This window comes from Phaethon aethereus (genome assembly GCF_964289735.1).
Source record: "Phaethon aethereus genome assembly, chromosome: Z".
In the NCBI taxonomy this organism is placed as follows: Eukaryota; Metazoa; Chordata; class Aves; order Phaethontiformes; family Phaethontidae; genus Phaethon; species Phaethon aethereus.
Window position 1 is genome coordinate 15,305,565 of NC_138577.1, and position 20,197 is coordinate 15,325,761.

The 20,197-nt window shown below is 41.6% G+C and overlaps 1 pseudogene across 1 annotated transcript in view; it reads right to left on the bottom strand.

Moving 5' to 3' along the window:
• Nucleotides 1-3,174: 3,174 nt before the first annotated feature.
• LOC309416019 (nipped-B-like protein) overlaps nucleotides 3,175-20,197 on the bottom strand; it is a 90,028-nt pseudogene continuing 73,005 nt past the window's right edge. The window contains exons 30-43 of the transcript in view: nucleotides 18,746-18,882; nucleotides 17,038-17,178; nucleotides 16,627-16,720; nucleotides 16,362-16,516; nucleotides 15,999-16,089; nucleotides 12,536-12,709; nucleotides 11,782-11,972; nucleotides 10,900-11,007; nucleotides 8,331-8,531; nucleotides 7,753-7,899; nucleotides 6,336-6,631; nucleotides 5,843-6,017; nucleotides 5,023-5,208; nucleotides 3,175-4,091 (exon numbers count right to left, since the gene is read on the bottom strand). The product of the transcript in view is annotated as a nipped-B-like protein (transcript). The remainder of the gene's footprint in view (nucleotides 4,092-5,022; nucleotides 5,209-5,842; nucleotides 6,018-6,335; nucleotides 6,632-7,752; nucleotides 7,900-8,330; nucleotides 8,532-10,899; nucleotides 11,008-11,781; nucleotides 11,973-12,535; nucleotides 12,710-15,998; nucleotides 16,090-16,361; nucleotides 16,517-16,626; nucleotides 16,721-17,037; nucleotides 17,179-18,745; nucleotides 18,883-20,197) is intronic.

Sequence of the window (20,197 nt, forward strand, 5' to 3'; positions counted from 1 at the left end):
TGGAGGGTAGGGCATATCCTCTTTGAATTGCCGGAACTCCTGGGACAGTTTCTCTACAGCAGAGACGCAGGCCCGTAGGGAGGAAGAGAGACTTTCTTCGTATTGCCGGAGTTGGCCAGCCAATTCATCCACCGTTGGTCTCTCTCCGTCCTTCCAGGCCATTACTGCTAATGAGTTGGCATATGATGATGGTGCACTCCGTACAAACTTCCGCCACATAGGTTGCGTGCAATTGACTTCATCTGGATTTTTGGATGATTGTCCATTGTCCAAGTCACCATAAATCACTTCCAGCACCGCTAGCTCCCTCGGGTACTGGATACCTTTCTCCATGGTGGTCCACTTGCCTGGGTGACATAGAACATCTTCCTTGAAGGGATACCTTTCCTTCACACCCGACAGGAGTCGTCTCCAGAGGCTGAGGACTCGTGCACCTTTTCCAATTGCTTTGTCAATGCCCCCTTCCCTAGAAAGGGATCCCAGCTGCTTGGCTTCCCTACCCTCTAATTCCAGGCTACTGGCCCCATTATCCCAGCATCGGAGCAGCCAGGTGACAATGTGCTCACCTGGACGATGGCTGAAATCCTTTCGCATATCTCGCAGTTCACTCAGTGATAGAGATCGGGTAGTTACCGTCTCTTTCATGAGTTCTTCCTCTTCCTCCTCTTCAAGCGATGACCTGCTCTCTTCCCTCTTCCGTGCTTGTGATGGCCCTGCTTCAGAGCACTCTGCCTCCTCACTCTCTTCCTCTGGCTCCTTCTTAGCAGAATCTTCCTCCTCCCTTACTAAACGAGCTGACTTCCGCTTCCAAGATTTCTTCTTTTGTACAGGGGCAACTGATACTGGGATGGGCTGGTTCTCTGTTTCAGCTGCAACAGTCTGAGTAGCTACAGTGCCTGTTGCAGGGGTTGGAGTAGTCACAGTGGCCGCCGCAGGGGTTTGAGTAGCTACAGTGCCTGTTGCAGGGGTTGGAGTAGTCACAGTGCCTGCCACATTGCCATCAGACCCAGAGAGCCCCTCTCCCCTTTGCATAGTGTTAAATAGGGTTCGGTAGGCATGGGCCAGGCCCCAGCACATGGCAATGATTTGTGTCTCCTTGGAGCTGCCACGCCGACAGCATACTTCTTCCAGATATTCTGCTAGTTTATCAGGATTCTGCACTTGTTCAGGAGTGAAGCTCCAAAACACCGGAGGTGCCCACCGCCCCAGGCATTTGCCCATGCTGTTCCACACACCCTGCCATTCATAACTATCCAGCCTTGGGGCAGATCTCCGGGTGATATTCTTAAATCGCTTGCCAACCTTAGACAAAACCGAAACAATGTTCCCCAGAAGTAGCAATAGAGGTATTATAACTACCCAAAGGTGTTCAAAATACGGAAAAATTACTGTCATGAAGGAGGAAACGTTATGATAGAGGGTAGCAAAGGTATCATTCTGCATTTCCTCCATAGAAAGCCTTTCAGAGGCAGAAGTATAATTGCTAATCGTCTCCACAAGACTGTAGCCAAAATACAGTAACGGCTTTAGTACAGAGTTCAGATGATACCACATTAAGCTCAAGGTCAGTGCTCTAAAAACAAAACTCGCAGGCGAGTACAGCAGCCCGCAGAGACCAACACCGATCCTTAACATGTACAACAAAGACGAGAGCATCATGCAAATCAAATAAACTGATATTGTGACCTGCAACTGTTATTATCTCAAGCCTCGTGCCCCACGTTGGGCGCCAAAAAGGACTGTCGTGGTTTAGCCCCAGCCGGCAACTAAGCACCACGCAGCCGCTCGCTCACTCCCTCTCCCACAGTAGGGTGGGGGAGAGAATTAGGAAAAAAACCTCGTGGGTTGAGATAAACACGGTTTAATAGGACAGAAAGAAAGAAGGGAACAACAATGATAATACCAACAAAGGAATGTACAAGAACAAGTGATGCCCAATACAGCAATTGCTCACCACCCGGCGATCGACAGCCCGTCCCCGAGCAGCGATTTCCGCCCCCCGGCCAACTCCAGTTTATGTACTGGGTATGACGTCGTATGGTAGGGAATATCTCTTTGGCCAGTCTGGGTCAGCTGTCCCGGCTGTGTCCCCTCCCAGCTCCCCGTGCACCCCCAGCCTGCTCGCTGGCAGGCCAGCACAAGAAGCTGGACTGTCCTTGACTGCTCAGCAGCAACCCAAAACATCAGCACATTATCAACAGTTTCTCATCCCAAATCCAAAACACAGTCTCACACTGGCTTCTGTGAAGAAAACCAGCTCTATCCTGGCTGAAACCAGGACATGAGGAACACCTGTTTTAGATCAACACATCTGAAAACACGGCAGGGTTTAAGAGCCCCCTAAAAAGTTTAGCTGGTTTAGAGTTTTTCTGTTAGCAAATCTGCTGCTTCTCCTACTCTGTAGGAAGGCGAAGTGCTTATGAAAGGCTGAGGCAACGCAGCTGAAGCAAATGCTTCTGAAAGCTTTCAGCAGCATTTCTCCAATTTGCAAAATGTGACAACATCTTCCGATTAGTAAAAAAAATAGTCTAATATACAAGCACTTTAAAAAAAATCCATTTGTGAAGGAATGTAGCGTAATTACCCAGACTCGTACCCATTTGCTCCTCAGATACTGGTAGCTACCTCCTCTTGACACAAACCTCTCTATGTTAACCCAGCGAAATGCATACACGGCCAGTTAGCCCGAGCAGAGTAGTCATTCAGCTTTCCCCAGAGTTAAACTACCATAAATTACCATTTGGACAGCATTAGAAAGAAATTGAAGCATACAAGGAATAAACTATAGTTTCTTTTTATATCAAAATGTACTCTGGAAAATGTGTTTGGCACAGTGCTAAATCGTATAGTTAATACTTCATATTGCAGGATACAATACAACCCTGGAGTTAACTCATGTTTACACCCTTTAAGGGATAAAAATAAAAAGATACCAATTATTCAGAAGTCAGCCTATACAAACTGTATAAACAATATTTTATGTCTTGTCTTGAAAACCACTGATATAGTAAATTTTACATAAAAGACTGCAAAATAATATAAATGGATTTAAACAGATCTTTACAATAAGAAATTCAAATGGAAACAGACAAATAACAAAGAGAAGTAAAAAAATTTATTGCATATTTGTTCCACCAGATTTGCTGGGGATCCCTTTTCTTGTATTGATCCAGGGTGACCTAATACATCAAAATCTACATTTACAAAAACTCCTCCTGCAGATAGGTCATAGATACTGCATGGGGGTTTTTTTTTCTTTTTTTTTCTTTTTTTTTTTTTTTTCTTCAACAGAATAAATTATGTATCCAGGAGATCCTGCCATTTTACAGCCTGGAAAAACAATGCTTCCCTGGAAACTGGGCTAAGCTAAAGAAAGCCATCCGCTGCTAGGTTAAACTCCAAGAACACTTTATTAAGAACATTAACAGACTAATTTCCAACATTCACTTGTTTATTTTTTTAAACAGAAAGGTTTTTTTTCAAGATATAAACAATTTTTTTGTTAAACTATAATACAGTGGGAGTAAAAATGAACTGAGAAGTTTCTGCTGCACAACAGCGAAGGAAGCTCCCACAAAAATGTTTACCAAACATTTCCTTCTTTTTTCCCACGTCCCAGGTTCCATTCTTACTCTTCATTTAACTGATTTTTTTTTTTTTTGCCAGAAAGTTGATATTTCAAGTTTTTCTGTTATTTCAATTCCTGTAAATTTGGCTGCATGTACAAATTCATTAGTTCCATCCTTGGCGGCATACAGCGATCGTAAAGTCTGCACAACTTTATTAGTCAGCTTATTAGCACTCGTTAGAGCAATTTTTTTGTAAATAATGTCTGACTCTTTAATAGTGTCTACCCAAGGCACCAGTTTGCGGCCATCACGGCGCTTGGCCTCAGTCCAGGAGCCACTGTAGGAGCCTGCCATCCACTGAACACTGAAGCCATTGCTGGTTTTCTGTACTACTCTTGCAATTTGTGGTCGGTCTTTGTACTTTGGACAGCAAATAGCGATGACACCCATGACATCAACACTTTCATTCATCTGTGCTGCCAACTCCGTAGAGTCTGAATTTCATTTTGACCTCCTCAAAGAATAAAGCATTGGGGGGAAAAGAGACCAAGTGTAACAGAACAATTTTGGTGACATTATTGCTTTTATTGCTTTTAATCCCTTGACACCGGGAGTTGGGATTTCCCGGCACACATTCCATTGCCGGCAATGAGATGCACCGCGACTGCCAGCGCCAAGGGGTTAACATATCCTTGTAAAAGCACATACACTTAATTTGTACTCATGTCTTTATATCTTCATATCTTTTATATCTTTTATATCTTTATATCTTTTTTGTACTCATGTCTTTATATCTTTAGATATCTCTCTATATCTAAAAAGAGATCAAAAGAGATTTCAGGGCCTTGGGAAGGTTGATTAGGAATCTGGTGCACGGGTTATTTTTTCCTCTCTCCTTCCAGTTGCTGGCAGTGGCATAGGAGGAAACACACAGGCCCAATCTTTTAATACATGGCTTCATGACAGGTGTGACTGCTACAGTTTCGGGTTTTTTAAGAGTGGGATGGCCTACATGGCACCTGGCTTGCTGGCATCAGATGGGATTAACTTTTCTCAGAGACCAAAAGGGGGAAGAGGGTCTTTGCTCGCAAACTACCAGGGCTTATTGACAAGGCTTTGAACTCGACACAATGCAGTTGGGGGAACCAGAACTGTCTTACCCACAACAAGCTCCATAAGGACTTGGAAACAATAGAAAGATTAACACACACTACATTCCAGAGGAAAATGAGTAACTTTTTTCTACGGGATTAATCTCTAGCTTGTTTTTTATTGTCTTTTCTGTTAAACTTTCTACAGCAGTCATATAAATGGGTAAGTAGGGAATCTCTATCTACACATGTGAATTACATTACCTGGTGTACATTTAGTTTAACAGACTGACACTTATAAGCACATAAAAATAATTTTACATAATACGCTGCAAAATACGTTGACTCCTCCTCCGCGTCACCCCTGAAGTGCCTCCTCCTCTATCCCCCCCATCACTTTCATTGCCCTCTGTCTCAGCTGCATTGTTTTTAGGGCTGCCTCTTCCAAGCAGTGAGGTAATTGCTTTGTTCCGAGCATTTGTGCTAGCTGACACCTCTCCATCGTCTTCCTCTTCATCAGGATCCAAATGTTCCATAAGGAGCTTCAACTATGAAAAAAACAGATTGGTACACATTGTAACTTTAAAAATAGACATTTATATGACATTACATTAAATAAAAAACAAGTGGCAAGGTAAAGAAACAGGGTAAAACAAATGGCAGACAACCGCAGACTTGAACAGCTTATGTTTTGTTCTACAAACTTGTTCCTTTCCTCTCTTTTTTTAGTAGATATGTAAAAGCTTTTTACCTGTGGTTCGAAAATTGCAAGTTTCCTCTAATCGATATTGGGGGAGAGAGGGAAGGGGCAGTAAGGGGCAGGCAGTAACTACACTAGATCTAGTCCCTGTTCCTCTGGTGGAAACAGTCAGGGATAAAGTGAAAAAGTTATATGGGCGAGGTATACAAGATGGAGAGCAGAAATTAGAAAGTACTCGATAACCATGAATATCCTTTAGTTGAAGCTAATTTTCATTGTGTTTAAACTTATTAGAAGTCTTTGAAAGATAGTCCTGCTAAACATCCCGAAAGGAAGTGGTGAGTTATCAGTATATTGCATAAGATTACAGGAACTTTACATTCTGAAATGCTCATCCAGTACGTCAGCATCTGCTTTCAAGTTTATACTGTGCTACCTAGTTTGAAAGGATTTTGGGTCTGCTGCAAAGCAACTTGACTTACATCCAAGTACTGTTTTACTATACTCCTTTTCACTCCTTCAGTGATCCTGGAATTAGCCATATCACTCCGCAGAAAATCCAGAGTTTGTTTTGGATGGAAATGCACGCCTGTCTTCCTGTTTATCGCTTTATCATAAACCTTCGCAGATTCAGATGGAGAGTATTTCTGAATTTTACTGTTTAAAGAAAACAAAGGGAAGAGCTTTCAAGGAAAGTCCAAAGTAATGGCAAGGAAGAGCTTTAAAAATATTCAGTATAAGAAGTTATATTTTAAGCAATCCATATACAAGAGACAACCTGGTAAGAAATGGAAGTCATTGCTTTTTCTAAGCCAAAGTTTCATTACGTTCAATGTACAACATTTATGTTTGTTCTCTTACACAAATCTATTGCTTAAACAATGTTACAATCACCTTTTAAAAAAAACTTCCAAACGTAACCCTTACAGAGCACTCGCTAGATAACAAGATGGCCTATAATCTCAATACCCTTACCTATCAGAGAATCCACAGAGGTTCTTTAAATGCTGCTTCAGCATCAGAAGTAATAATATGCCTTGGGAGACATTGGCAAATTCAATTAAAGGAGCTGAATTTTCTGGTAAACATTTCATCACAGCATTTATGTCATTTTCTTCATCGGAATCTGAATCAGAGTCTACTTGTTTCCGTAACCTCCGAGGCTTAGAAGCCTCCTCCTCACTTTCGCTCTCACTACCACTTTTACTGTCACTCTTAGTCTCCTCATCTGATGATGGTTTTCTTTCCTTTTTTTTGTCTTTCACCATAGACTGCAAGACAGAGAAGTTAACACACATTCCAAAATTAGACTAGCATCACGTAGCATTTCTAAATGTACGTAGCACCACGTACATTTCTAAGATATCTTTCCAAAATCGTTACCAGCTTAAATTGGCATGAATTCCCTGAACAATGTTACTGATTTATAACGCAGTGATATTCAAAATTAGAATTATTTAAGGCAAAAAGCTGCTGAAAAATTGATCCAAAGCCCACATTTTTTGCAAGGTGGGTACAGAAGGAACTGAAGCAACAAGTACTCCGCTGGCATGTTACTCAAGTCTGTTAGCAGTGGCAGTAGATGTCCTAAGCAGGACCTCATGCTTTCTGTGCTGGGTGCTACATGCTGGTCCCCAATCTGAAGAATGTATTGTCTCTTTCTAGCAGATTAAAAATCGACTTTGGTAGGGTAAGAACTCAAAGCACTGTTCTTTCCAGGCATCAACTCTGACTTGTACTTACTAGTCAGGTTGGACATGTGAGAAACGGGTTTGCTGTCTGACAGTTTGCACCTTCTACTGCTAAAGTTGTCCAGGCAATGAAGACTTTAAGAAGCAGAGGCCTTTTTCTTACAGGGTTGTGTACTGCCACAACAACAGATACCATGATTCAGGTACTTCTATAATACCTTAAGACATCTGTGCACCTTTTCCTTGCAAGAAGCAAGGGATTTAAAGTCTCTCAGGCAACACACATGCAACTGCCATCAGCTCCTTGACAACAAAATGAACAGCCAGACGGACTTTATTACAAAAATTACACAAACAACCACAATAAGCTAATATTTCATGATGATTCAGGGTTCATGTTCTTCCAGGTGCATGCAATTAATTATTATCCAGCCAGATCAGATATAGATGTGATAGTAAGATCTCAAAATTCATCATTCTTTTTTCATAACTGAAACCAGCAATGTGAGGAAAGTTTTAACTAGTGCCTAGCAGGTGCAAGCCAGAGCAGAAAGGGTTCCTTGGTTTTCACCCCTGGTTACAAAGTAATGCTGCTGGCCCATATCATAATGAGGGTACTGTCTTCACTGAAAAATTGACCAAGTTACAGAGGAGCTGATGTTGCCACCATAGTAAACATACTAAAATGTAAATGCTCATACCTCTTTAAATGACTGTAGTAGGTTGCTACCAGACACTGACAGTGTGATGTCTATATGATGCATTATAAATAGTGGCTCTTCCTGCGTTTGGTAAGGAAAACAGGCTAGATTGTCTGCTATGTACAAGAGCATATTCACCTCTGTTTTCTGGAAGTTAAAAAAAAAGAATATGTATTAACACACACGCAACTATCTTAGATCTATACACTTACCCAGTGTTGCTAGCAGCCTAGAGCAAAAACATGATCACAAACTTTACTCTATGTACCGTGCCCAGCCCACTCTAAACAAGATAGAGGGAGAGAGACAGAGAGACACATATATGCAAAATGTAGTCATACCTGAAGGTATGTTATTTCTGATCAGGCAAACTGGGTACAGAAAGTTACGGAACGATGCAAATATAACAAGCGCAGTCTATTATATAGGTAATCTTATATAGGTAAATACCTTATATTACAAAGCAAAAGAAAGTACACTAGGGAAATGGAGTTATCAATGATTATGTCATAAAAATAGACTGTAAAAGGAGAATTTAATTTTAATTTCTTTTTAAGTGAAGGAAATGGGATGCTTACTGCAGTATCATCAAAGAGGTTGAGTAAAGAAATTAGAAACGCTCGTCTGTGTTGACGGTTCCCTCGGATCATGGAGTATAGGTGTGAACACAATGCACTGGATGATTCATCATGTCTAAACCCTCTTACAGGATCTCTGGGGCAAGTATTAATTGCCTGTTGTACCTGGTAAGACATCTTCATACCAGCCACTGCTTTCATCTGAAATGGAAATTTACCTTTATTGAAACCATTGCTTTCAGAGCAGTAAAACTTACTCTTTTTAAGTGGATGCTCATGTGAAGTTTAAAAGCTGCACTGAGGCAATACTACCTTTTGAGCTGGCAAACAGATTAAAAGAGAACTTGTGGCAGAGCTCAGAAAGCCTTGTGAACTGCGTTCACTCTAAATTCTGCTAGAAACATGCAGCTAATCTGTTCAGCCACTACAGCCAAGTATTTGAGTTTCAACAGTCTTCAAGACTACTGAAATATAACATACGTGTACAGAATATTTCACCAAATGGTTATGCCTGATGTCACTTGTAGTGAGATCAGCAGCTGAGTCCATATTAGTACAACAGGACTAACAAACAGAAAATGAGTGTGTGTTGCATAGATCCTGTGTTTTCCAGGTGATTTTACTTACGTCGAGGCTCCTGCTCTACTTTCAGAACACACAGAATCTCTAGTTAGGCTGCATACCCAATTCCCCTCATACTACCTCCGCTGCTCTTCAGCAAAGTTGTCTCTTCATCTACACGTTGTCTTAAATCCCAGCTGCCTACATCATAAGTGTCATCTGCTGGCCTTCACTCACTGGATTAGGTATCTGTACGGATGCCATCAACAGGGCAATGCTCCAATTGCAGTGGAATACAAGCAGATATGGCAAGTCCCACAATGTCATACACACACTGAACCTAGACTGGGGCCTTCTGAAATAAGGAGAGGGTGCTGCAACTGAAGTTCAGATTTTAAGCAGAATTTCTGGCACTATGCCACAACTCCGCAACTCCTCACTTGGTCCTCAGATTCTCCTTTCTGCAGCATCCCTCAGATCTATACATCTTCCTATGCTCCTTCTGCTTAGATTACAATTTATAAGGCCTTTAAAGCCTTAACCTTCTAATACATATACACTTCTACATTTACATGGTGTTCTCTTCCTTAGTCCATTGGCACAGGAAAATCACAGAATCATAGAACAGACTCATAGAATAGTTTGGGTTGGAAGGGACCTTTAAAGGTCATCTAGTCCAACCCCCCTGCAATCAGCAGGGACAGCTTCAACTAGATCAGGTTGCCCAGAGCCCCATCCAACCCGACGCTGAATATTTACAAGGATGGGGCATCTACCACCTCTTGGGGCAACCTATGCCAGTGTTTCACCACCCTCATTGTGAAAAATTTCTTCCTTAGATCTAGTCGAAAATTTTTTTTTAGTTTAAAACCACCAACCCTTGTCCTATCGCAACAGGCCCAGCTAAAAAGTCTGTCCCCATCTGTCTTATAAGTCCCCTTTAAGTACTAGAAAGCTTAAGTACAATAAGGTCTCCCTGGAGCCTTTTCTTCTCCAGGCTCAACAACGCCAACTCTCTCAGCCTTTCTTCACAGGAGAGGTTGTTCTATTCCTCTGACCATTTTGGTGGCACTCCTCTGGACCCGCTCCAACAGGTCCGTGTCTTTGCTGCGCTGAGAGCTCCAGAGCTGGATGCAGGACTCCAGGTGGGGTCTCACCAGAGCAGAGTGGAGGGGAAGAATCCCCTCCCTCGACCTGTTGGGCATGCTGTTCTGGATGCAGCCCAGGATATGGTTGGACTTCTGGGCTGTGTGTGCATATTGCTTGCTCATGTCCATCTTTTCATCCATCAGTACCCCCATCTGCTGGGCAGGGCTGCTCTCAAGCCCTTCATCCCCCAGCCTGTACGGATACCAGGGGTTGCCCTGACCCAGGTGCAGGACCCTGCACTGGGCCTTGTTGAACCTTATGAGGTTCACATGGGCCCATTCCTTGAGCTTGTCCCATCCCTCAGGTGTGTCAACCGCACCACTCAGCTTGGTGTCATCTGCAAACTTGCTGAGGGTGCACTCAATCCCACTGCCTATGTCATTGATGAAGAGTACCGGTCCCAATACGACCCCTGAGGGACACCACTGGTCACTGATCTCCATCTGGATATTGAGCCGTTGACCACTACCCTCTGGATGCAAGTATCCAATTAATGCCTCATCCACCAAGCAGTCCATCCATCAATTGCTAAATCATTGCTAAACTTCATGAAACAGCTGCCCTTACCTCTTATCAAATATATGCTCTTAAGTACTATGCACTGAGGAAAATATTACTGTGAATTATAAATTAAAGGAAATTTTGGACGAGAAGAGACACTTCGAATTATTATAGCCTTTTTATTTCTAAGAACAGATATTTCCAAACAGGGAAAGAGTCGAGATCATCTTTACAACTGCTTATATTTCTTGTTTAACTGTTACTTTACATTCTTTTCCTAGAGCTGAGGCATATTGAGGTGTTAAACCACTAGAGAACATTACAGGATTTTGTAAAACGTAAAATTAGAATTACTTACGTGAATTAACCCAGCATATTTTTTGTCTATTTCCACCAGCTGCTGGATAACTTTATTTTGCACAGAGGGCTCTGGGTCTGTACCCACAGCAATTAAGTATGGCACACACTTGGAAAACAAACAAAATTATTATTCAAAGTCATTGTACCTCCTCTTTCTCAGTCTTTGTTGTTCTACTACTTGTATTGTGACTACTGCAGAAACTAGAATACGAAGCTCTATGCAGCTTACTACTTGACTACTGCAAGCAAATAGTATAAAATACATGAGAGACCAGCATTATAAATGACAGAAGCTGTGTGAGGTTTCAGGTAATATTTCCCTTTCTCTCAAGCTCTAAAGCCAATTTACAGTACAAAAAATGCCATTTAAAAAAAAAAATAAAATCCACACTTATGACTGAACATGCACAATGGCTGCAGTATAAAAAAAGTTACAAAACATTATGTAACCAAATAATAGCGGAGATGATGACTGAAGTTCTAACATCAACTGTGGAATTCCACAGCGTTTGGAGGACATGGGAACTGAGGTGGAGGCAAGCTGACACATCTTCCAGGATAAAGAATCAAATGAAGACAACAACTTGGAATACACCTGAAATTCATAACAGAAATATGCTCCAATGCACATTTGAACATGCTCTTTAGGCACTGACTGGCCTTTTACATCTTGATCCAAAACCAGAAAATACAGCATTTGGAATCTCACTGTCTAAAAAACATAAAACACGTTTCAAAATACACTTTTTATAAAGGCCCCTTGCTACACTAAGAAATTACTGTAACAACTGGGAAAGAAAAAATGGAAATTTATGTAGCAAGAGTGAACACCTCTGAAAACCTGAATAACAAAAACTCCCATCATAAAAGCCTACCATACCTGAACAGGATAGATGACACCCTGGTTTAACATCAGCGTAATGACATTTAGAGCAAAGTGGCGTACACTGGACTGGGTATGAAGGAAAGCCTCAAGGACATCTTTGAGATACAACTGTGCGATGGAACCACTCATCGCTGTGTAAGTATCACCCATTTCTTTCAGGTCTTCCTGATTTGATACTTTTTCCCCTGTAAAAAGGACAAAAGCAACAGCATGGCCAACACAGTATAATCATTTACTTTGCCAGTACCTGATGCGTGCTGATCTTTAAGCTTTACAATACATACACATTTCATCTGTCTTAAAATGGGTTTATGATCCCATGAAACGCAGAACAGTCTGATGGTAAGTATACATAAAAAACCTAAAGAGACTGGACTTTAATTACTTGTTCCTTAAAAAAAGTTTTTACTTTTGAAAATTTACATTGTAACATAACACAGCTTATATTGTATTTATTATTTTCTCCCTGCAAATTAACCTTAGAAGAGGTTTTGATAAAAAGTATTACTACCATCATAACAGCAATCATGCATTCAGGATTCCTTCCAGGATTTACACAATTTGAAAGTTAAGTAATATACCTGTTGTATATACCCATGCACATAATGAATATTTGCAAATTATTTTAAGACACCTTGGGTACAACATTACTGATCTGATAACAGTCTGAAGTGACTCAGTTCACATGTACAGTAATTGTATGCAAGAAAGTTAGGTCCACATTAGCACAGAAGGACTCAACACTTACAGTCTCTGTCTGCCTGCTGCATACGTGTATCCTCCTCCTGCAGGTAGGTCTGGAGGTTTTTTAACACCTGGATTTTTAAGTTTACTGAACAGTTTTTGCCTGAAAGAATGCTGTTGTACAGAGTCTTCACTTCCTGCTCGAACATTGAACGTGGGTGTTGTATAAACGCAAATCCTAAGGGTGGAAAGAAAGAGGAAATATTCCACATTTTTATTATCATCCAGAAATTGTATTTCTGCTTTTTCAGTCTAGAGGCATGAAATTTATCTCCTCCCAACACTACAGCTTTTTGCTGGTCCAAACAGCGTTGCTTTCCTACACTGACACCATCCATAGCTTACAAGGAGTTCTGTTAGCTACGGCAGCTCTATTAGCCATGACTCTGTCTGACGGATGAAGATGGGGTGTCGACCCAGGGCAGCTGCACTAAGAAGGGTTATACAGGTCTGGAAGCATGTCCAGTGTAGTGGCCTGCATCTGAATGACTAGGAGCTCTCACAAGAACAAGGGAGGAACATTACCAAAAATTACCCGTTGTTGTTCTAATATGTTTGGAGAAAAACGTTCTGCTGAAACTGTGAAGTTACTCATATGGAGGCAGAGCAAATGTGGAAAAATCTATAAATACCACAAGTGTTTAAAAATAAAATCTTAAAAAATGGAAATGGTGAACACACTAAAACGTATACCTCCTGCTGTCATTATTCACATACCTACTAAGGTCTGCTCTTGAAAATGATCTGAAACGTTCCCAAGACTACATCTGTTGGAAGATACACACTATAGAGCTGGTTTTAGCTGCAGCCTTACCCTTGACAAGGAACTGGTTGTTCTGAGTCTCTATCTCATAAAAGCTTTTCTCAATTAGTGACTGTATATATATACTGTTTTAGACCACGTACGTAGGTTTAGAAGTGCTGCTGACAAACTCTTTCAGAGTATCATAAAAGAACAGTAATGGGAACATAACATCCCAATATAAATTATGTTTAACTACTTAAACTTGGGGTTTTTTAAGACTGTTCAAGGAAACTAAGATTCTGAACGAACTCACAGAAAACATACGTACATAAAAGAAGAAAGGGGAGGGGGGGAATGAAAGCAAATAAAATTATGCAAAAATAGCTGCAACAAAGGGAAGACTGCGTCAAGTTGAGTCAAGTTTTTAAAACTGGGTCCATACACACAGAAAAGACAGCGTAGGTAAAGGCTAAGTCCAGGGCAAGACCTCAGTGCGTTTAAGATCTCATTTCAGTCTCAAAAGAAGAAGCCAAGAGAAGCAGGTGAGGTGGAGGGGAAAGAGGAGAAAAAGAAGAAGGAATGATGATGGTCTTGGCAGTCTGTGGTACAACTGTGTGCTCCATACAGGTATATACTGATGTTTGCAACCTGACCACCTCTGAGCAAGTCCAACCCATTTCCTAAGGTCAATTTTAAAAATGAAAACCCCATGCATGTATGTGTAACAACCCCTAAGACTTTTTTCCTTCATTCACTTGAAGGGGTCTAAACCACCAGTATTCTCAGGTGGTTTTTTCCATCCCCTGTAAGCAGGGAAGAAGTCTTACGTAGGGTAGGAATTTGTCACAGCAGATGAAAGAAGGCACGTGCTGTGATTTTCTAAGGACTGACATCACAGCTCAGGGCTGCCCAAACACCACTTGTCTTCATACCTTTGTTTTCACTCTGTTCAGAGTCTTAAGAGTAAGCACTGAACTTGGGTAAGTAAGACATTACCGGTTAGATACCTACAGGCTTAGCTACATTTACTAACAATATTTCATATCCTCAACGTGCCTTGCAAGCACACATCTGGAAGAGAAGCATAACCAAAATCATTAAGCTTATGGTTAAGCTTAATCCCTCAACAGCAGTGATACATCCCAAAGCAAAGGCTAAAACTGTTGCATGTCCTTACTGAAATGACACACTAATAATTGCCCGTAGGAAAGTACACACTCTTCACACGACGCCTTCACTGTGTATAAATGTTGAATTGGCTTGCTAGTCCTTTTCACCTTATTGCTGCACACAGACGTTAAATGGCGTTGGCAGCTTTGCTCAGTTACCAACCTGTAAGGTGAACTTTGCACTGTCTACCCCATCTCCATACAGCTACCCTTCAAAATTAGATGAGTGCTTAGATGAGGCCAATATATTCAACAAAAACACTTGTCCAACGTTTAATTAAGATGAAGACTGATATGCTTAGAGGTAGGCAAAAAAATTCTGAAGAATGCCTACTAACAGCCACCCCTGTTTTCTCTCCTTCCCCCGAACTGATCACAGATCATTTTGTAATTTAGAAACGTTTTAGATGAATGCAACATTGTCCACATCCATGAGCAAAGCAATCATGTCTATGGTTAGGAAGTCAGCCCTCTCCCATGTGCAATATTTGGTAGAGGACAACTAAATTCGAGCAGTCTACAGTAAGTGCTGTGCACCGTGATGTAATGCCTAGAAAACTCCAACTAGTCCAGAAAGCCATAGCATTGCTCCTGCAACAGAAGCAACCCTAAAGCCATTAATCCTGCTCAGCTGTCTGCAATGGTTTCTTATAGAATATGAAATCAAGATTCAGTCTTGGTCCTCATCCTTGGAGCCCTCCCTAGCCTGAACTCAAGTAGGGTATCTAAAAAGCCACATAAACAGCAACATAAAGACGCAAATTCTTGTCCACAATTAAATGACACACCTGCAAGCTCACATGCCTGGCACACAACTTTCTTTAGCCTAAGCCATAACCGTGAACTGAACTCTTCCAGAAACAAGGCCTATCTGGCCAAACAAGATTCTCTCACAGCGACAGTTTCGTCCTTACGCAGAGGATGAACATGATACAAACCACTCAGTGACAGTTCATGTACTACAGCAAGTCACTGAAACACCACACTAATGCCTTCAGATAAAGAATCTATTCAAAAGTGAAATACAGCTAGAATCCCGAAACAAACCGTAATAGCTAGTGTATGACATCATCCATGGCAACGCCTTGTGAAATGTCACAGAGCACCACCCCCCAGTTTGTATAAACTGCCAGAGTTCTCTTGACTCCTGCAGAGTACATGCTCCTACAGCTAAAATGTTCAAAGTGTCTTCAGCACTTCTTCTAGCTGTTCTTTAGCCATACCTTATGGACTGAAAAAAACAAGACTTGGAGTTACAACCTACTTGCATGTGGGCAAAAAAAAATAACATCTGCATTACTTTGGAAATCCACTGCACCTGAAGACTTGGTCATGCATCAAAAGGCCTCCACTGTCAAAAGCAGCTACTCCGCTGCAGAAGGGTGCAAGAAGCAACCCTTGGACAACTTTTCTATAGCCAGTTCTCAAACGAAACATGCAGTACGTTTTGGTTTTAAACAAACTCCCTTGCCGCTACACAAAAACATGAATTCCTACTGATATACATGGAGTTTTACTATAGCAGAATAATAAAAACTATTAATATTTCTTACCAAGGCCAGTAATGGCTTTTGCCTGTACTTCTTCATCTGAATGCTTTGTAAAATACATCAGCAGTTCAAGTACTTTATCCTTAATGTTAACCTGAGCAAATTAAAACAGAAATAATAGCTATTTTAAGATGAAACAGGCATTTTGAAATCTCTTATAAAAAACATCAATATCAAAAAGAAAAGGAGAAACTCGATCTTACTGCATGGCCTTTGCAAAACCGCGTAGTTAAAACCCAAAAAAGCTGTATTGTACGCATTATGAAAAAACACGTAGCTTTGAGGGACTGGGGATAAAGTACTTTAAAATTAAAGAGGGGCATTCAACATATCTAAGACATGGAGAGTAAATACAACTTATTTTACCTTACTGTTGCCTTTAAAAACTTCCTGATCAAAATCAAAATGCCGACACAGTGCTCCAACAGTGAAAAGTGATCTAAGGAGTGCTGGTTTATTGGCAGTAAGCATTGTACTGTTGGGGTCTTCTTGGTGTTGACTTTTTAATTTTGAAAGTGCACCTAAAGGGAGACAACAGTTTTGATCACAGTGTTTAATCATGGTATACCCCTAAGATAGGACTTGTAGCCAAAACTGAAAAGTGACATTTACATGTTGTGATTTGACTTACCATAGTATCTATTAAAACAGGCCCACACAAATTTATAGTTCTGGGTGACCTTGTTCACGACAGCCCCAAGGCAGCTCACACAATGCTGAACGACCTAGGAGCAAGAAAGAACAAATTAATTATATATTTAGACCTTAAATTTGAGATTTTTGTGAAGTTATGTAGGAAAAAGCTATGCTGAACTAAAACTAATGATCTAACAGCTGGAATGACCATCTCCTAGACTGCTTGGAAAACCTGCTCAAACTCACTAAAATATAACGACACATACAAAATTCAGTAAACCATGTAAACTGAATTTTCATGGCTGCAAAGTTATCCTCATAATCAAGACAGACTTTCTTTAAATCAAAACCATGTATTTCACAAAGTGAAATGGAATCAACTGAATGGTAGCAATTAAAAGCTTACCGTCATGCCATATTTGATGATGAGTTTCATGAGGTCGTCCTCAATAGTGGCAAGAAAGGTCTCACTTGGGTGCTCCATTAGTGGCACTACAAGCTCCAAGATTTTTGCAATGTTGCAGATCACCATGAAATCATTCTGGGTCTGAAACAACAGTATTAACAGCGTTCAATATTTCTGGCTAAGTATTATTTGTATGCACTGAGAGTCAAACTCCCAGCTCAGGTAAGGTATGTGGTAAAGATCTGAATGAATATTTATAGAGTTTACGTGTGCTAATAAATTGCATATTATTATGACAGCTACTTCTGCTTTCCACAGAACTTCTGGAAGAAAAATCTGCGTGAGCAGAACTTCACCACTCCTCAGGACTGCGACAGACCTGAAAACCTTTGGTGCAGATAATTTTTTGGAGTCCTACAATAAATCTAGGAGCTCTTCCTGACACATTGCACACTAGAGAACACACAACACCTGGAAACAGGTGTCAGGGACAAAATGAAGTTGTGCTATGACTCAGTGTGCCTTTAAGCAAGATAGGTAATAATGCGCACAAATGTAGAAATCACAATTAAAATTATTACTGGTTTGCATTATTATGACTCTATAGGTACTGTAAGTGAGGAATCTATGGAAAACGTTTCTCTGTTAAAGACACATCCTGTTAGATGTGTCCAAGCTCACTCATCAGGACAGGATAATTCCCAAATGCTACTGTCAAGCTCTTTAACATATTCAAGCGGACAGTGGTAATTCTACGACTCGCCTCAACCTGTGTAAGTACAAAACTGAAGTAAGCCACTAAATGCGTTGCAGCACGTAGACAATCAGATAACCCTTTCCTATACTGTTTGATCAGGAGCAGCTCTAAAAGTCTCTTGTAAACGCGCCCAGAGAACGCGCCAGGACAATGGACAATGCTGGGCTGTACCTACAGTCTAAGCTGGTACCAATTCCTCTCGAGCCTGCCCTGGCCAGCTGACCTAATGTGGCCCTGCCACCCACCCACACTCCTCCTGGAGCCACGGTTGCATGACCCTGCCCTGCTCCTTCTGCCAGATCAGGGATTCATCACAACGTTCACTGAGCCAACTGTGCTAACCAAAATGGCAGAAAGTGCCGCAGTGTTGCAGAGGAGGGGTGCCATTTTACCAGACTGCGGGGGTTCAGCATTATAGCTCTCTACCATTTTTGTGAGCTAAACTCTCTTACAGGGGAGTACAAAAACTAGAGCTAGGGAAGTGGGAGATGAAGCATGGAAGAAGATGGAGCAGGACATTGTCCTTCTGATACATTTGCTATATGTTAGATACACTCTATCTTACAGAACCATATTGTTAGTCTTAAGATTCGTATGTTAAATATTAACTACTTTTAAGACTGTGACTATGAAACAAAACAATTTTAAGAGATGATTTCATAACAGGTGAAAACCTGGGTCTTAGGCCTCCAGGGAAAGAGGTAGCATAAGTTTCAGTTTCATTTGGCTGTCAAATGTGGAGGTAGAGGGTGAGGCACAGCATCTTAGAAGCAACAGAGGTCATCAAAAGGACCTAGTATCTTCAGAAGCTATGATGCCCATGAAATAAAAACACATTTTTAATTTTTGTTTTCCTACCTTCGATTTCATCACGTATACAAGACAGCCATTCATTTCCATGCTTAATTATTGGGGGCGGGGGAGGGGGAAAGACTAATTTTCTCTACTTACACGACACTTAGTGGTCAGGTAGGGCTGCATGGTCATGGCATGTTTGACCATTAGCTGGGGCCTGATTTTGCTGAACAAGAACAAAGTGGTTATGCAAGCAACCAAGCGACTGGAATTCATACCTTTGTTGTCAGAATCTGCAAAAGATTTAAAAATACAAAAAGGATATTAAGACCAAGTAATGTCTGAGTAGTGAAAAACATATGACTTACACATTATTTTAATATCTCTTTCATTACCTCTCTTTCATGATCAATATAGAATATTCCTAGTAGATTGGAGATGAGAATACAGTGCATGTGACTGTGAACTATGTGAAACAAGAAGCAAAGACGCTTCAAGGGCATTGCTAGTTTACAAACGTCTTACAGAATCACAGAATCACAGAATGGTAGGGGTTGGAAGGGACCTCTGAAGATCATTCCAACCCCCCTGCCAAGGCAGGATCACCTAGGGCAGCTTGCACAGGAATGCGTCCAGTTGGGTTTTGAAGGTCTCCAGAGAGGGAGACTCCACAACCTCTCTGGACAGCCTGTTCCAGTGCTCCGTCACCCTCACAGTAAAGAAGTTTTAACTTGTGTTCAGGTGGAGCTCCCTGTGCTGCAGTTCATGCCCATTGCCCCTCATCCTATCACTGGGCATTACTGAAAAGAGACGGGCTCTGTCCTCCTGACAGCCACCCTTCAGATACTTGTAGCCATTGATAAGATCCCCTCTCAGCCTTCTCTTCTCCAGACTAAACAACCCCAGGTCTCTCAGCCTTTCCCCCTATGAGAGATGTTCCAGTCCCTTAATCATCCTCGTAGCCCTCCATTGGACTCTCTCCAAAAGTTCTCTGTCTCTCTTGAACTAGGGAGCCCAGAACTGGACACAATACTCCAGATGAGGCCTCACCAGCGCAGAGTAGAGGGGGAGGATAACGTCTCTCAACCTGCTGGTCACACTCTTCTTAATGCACCCCAGGATGCCATTGGCCCTCTTGGCCACCAGGGCACATTGCTGTCCCATGGATAACTTATTGTCTACCAGGACTCCAAGGCCCTTCTCCATGGAGCTGCCTTCCAGCAGGTCAACCCCTAACCTGTACTGGTGCATGGCATTGTTCCTCCCCAGGTGCAGGACTCTACGCTTGTCCTTGTTAAATTTCATGAGGTTCCCCTCCGCCCAACTCTACACTCTGTCCAGATCCCCCTCAATGGCAGCACAGCCCCCTGGTGTATCAGCCACTCCTCCTAGTTTTGTATCATCATCAAACTTGCTGAGGGTACATTCCAACCCTTTATCTATGTCATTGATGAAGATATTGAACAAAACTGGACCCAGTGCTGATCCCTGGGGAACACCGCTAGCTAGAGGCCTCCAGCTGGACTCTGCGCTGCTGACCACAACGCTTTGAGCTCTGTTGCTTAGCCAGTTCTCGATCCATCTCACAGTCCATTCATCCAACCCATA